Source organism: Corylus avellana, chromosome ca8 (genome assembly GCF_901000735.1).
Source record: "Corylus avellana chromosome ca8, CavTom2PMs-1.0".
In the NCBI taxonomy this organism is placed as follows: domain Eukaryota; kingdom Viridiplantae; phylum Streptophyta; class Magnoliopsida; order Fagales; family Betulaceae; genus Corylus; species Corylus avellana.
The window spans coordinates 20959961-20962737 of record NC_081548.1 but is presented as its reverse complement, the minus strand read 5'-3'; positions in this window follow the sequence as shown (position 1 = coordinate 20962737).

Here is a 2777-nt window from a genome sequence, read left to right as displayed (position 1 = left end):
TTACTCGAAGAAAGGCTTTCTGATGCTTTCCATTTTGTCCAAAATTTATTAATCTCTCTTTTTACCATCACCCATCAAAATAAATAAATTTAGTCAATAATTATTTTTTTTTACCCTTTTAATTACATTGACACGTGTTAGTAAATTAAAAAAAAAATACAAAAGAGTTATAAATCAATTTTTTTTATTATAACTGGTAAATTTAATTTCCGCTTCTACTTGGCTTTTTAATTTTTTGTTTTTAAAGTAATACAATCAAATAAATATCTTACAAAACTGATGTTTTAGGGTTCAATATTTATTGATTTTTATTTTTTTTATTTTAGGGATGGCTAATTCAATGGTTACTATACTTTATCATGCATGTTAGTTTCGTGAAATATTTGTGTGATATATAGTATTATTTTTTCTTCTTTGGTGTAGTATATAATTGCCTAGTTTTGCCTTTACAAAATTGAGAATTTCATTTGCTTGCCAAAAGAATCTAAGAACAAATGCGAGTATTCAAAGAAATGACTTATACAATTGAGTACTTTCGGAGAAAATTATAATGACGGGTCAATTTTGGAGAATATTTAAAATCCAGTCCAATATTTGAATATTTCAAAGGTATAGAGGATATTTAGAGTCAAATATTTCGGGTGCCACTCCCCTTTAATTGGGAGCCTCCATTTTCTCTAATTTTTAAATAGAGGAAGCTACCTTTTAAAAGAAAATATCTAAGGGCTTAAATATTGCCACCTAGCTCACTTAGTCTCTTAAAAAAATGTTAACGTTAACGTTAACTAACATTAACTAATTTGTCTTTTAGTCATTCCTTTTCGAACCCTTTGGCTTCTGCCAACCGTTCCCTCGTGAATTAACCTTTCTATATATATATATATATATAATTCTTGGGCACTGTAGATGCATGCAACACCCGATTTAATTAAAGGAAAATATAAATAAAATATTGAAATACAGATATGGTATGCTTCACTGCTATAATAAAATCAAGCGTAAAGCTTTAGAAATTCGCGCGGCTCCAAAAAACTTGGAAAACAAATTCGAATGGCGACCTGCAACACCAAGCAGCTTGAGAAAAAGATCAGCAGTTTGTAGTTGGGGTTGGATTCTGGCAGTTGCTGTGTATGGTTGTGTTTTCTTGTTATGGTTGTCGAGCTGCTTGGTGTGTAATGGGCTCTTTGTTGTTATAAGGTATTCATTCATAAATAAAAAATAAAAATAAAAAAATTAACGGTTTAGACTAGATGAGACGATATCAAACAACCACATTCGAACGAAAAATGTGTCATTCGAATTGAGGGTATATCCACCTGGCATCATGATATCACATGCATGTTGGCAAATGATCAACACCTCATATTTAATCACATGTCGGAACGATTGATTTGACGCATGTTTAAACATCATGTGACCGACGTTCGAATAAGGATAAACTAGAGGGAATCTTCACGTGCCAATTAGTGTACGGTGATACATACGTGGCATTGATATTGGAGAGCTTAGATATTTTGATTCTAATGTAGCATCGCTCAACCGTTCGAACAGGAGCGTGCATGTAACTACGAAATGTTTTATATTTAAAGGCTCAAACTATGAAGAGAAACGTTACAAAAGCTTTTGCTTTGAATGCATAGAGAGGCCATTGATAGTGAGTTTTGACAAATCATAGATTTATAATCTATTTTAATCAAACAAAAAAAGTGCTCGTTTTAATTAAAGCAGTCTGTTATATATAGATACTTTGCTACTGTTTTAACATAAAAGGAAACAAAATTTTGGAGTCTATAGTTTCCATGCATGAATATTATTAATTAATGCATGGAAATGATTGAGTGTTAGTTTGGGGATTTGAGATTAATCATTTTTAAATTTTAAATGTAATGATAATTTAAAAAAGTAAGAATGAGGGTAGGATATTTTGTTTGTTCTCTTTATTAAGGTAGTTTGTTCTGGTCGCGTAGGAGGGAGGGGGAGGGAGAAAAAGGAGAAAGAAATGCGGGGAAAGGGAAACAAGCAAGGCGACAAGACGAGGAAAGGAGTGGAGAAGGGGATCTAATCTTGATTTCCATATCCTTTGCTTTTTGGCAGCCTTTCTCATTCCTACTTATTTTTTTTCTTCTCTATTGCAAGGATTGCGTTTGATGTTATTCGCCACACCTGACCCACCCACCTTTGTGGGGACCTTTATCCAGGCATTTCATGGGCCCATTTTAGACTGGGTTTTTTTTTTTTAATTTAAATTATATGAATATGGCATTTTCATGATTTCCATTTTAACTTAATTACCATGAAGATTCAATATATAGCAGTTTCTGATATCATCATATCAGTATCACTCAACCAAACATTTTATGTTTTTTTACTGTACAAATTCAATAATTTTTTTTTCTTTCATCTTCATTCTATTAGAAGAGATCCAGAGTGTAAAGCTCTTCCAGAGAAACATAACCAAAAGCTATGAAAAGTATAATATCGTAGATACACTGAAAATTTAACAATAAAAAACGTATCTACCTCCTCCGATTCAACGTATGGGCACACATCATTTAAGGGGTAGATCTGTTATGGGAAGACTAGATCTAAATACATGGGTATGTCTTATCCCTAAAGAAACAAGTTTTATTGACCCGGCTGTGAGACAAACCCCTCACACCGAAACTATCACTTATCAGCTCAAAGGCTAAGATAACACAACAAAACAAAGAAAACTAACATCAATGGCAAGATCTAGCAAGAAAATGGCAAAGGAAACCTGGCGCGTGAGATCCACA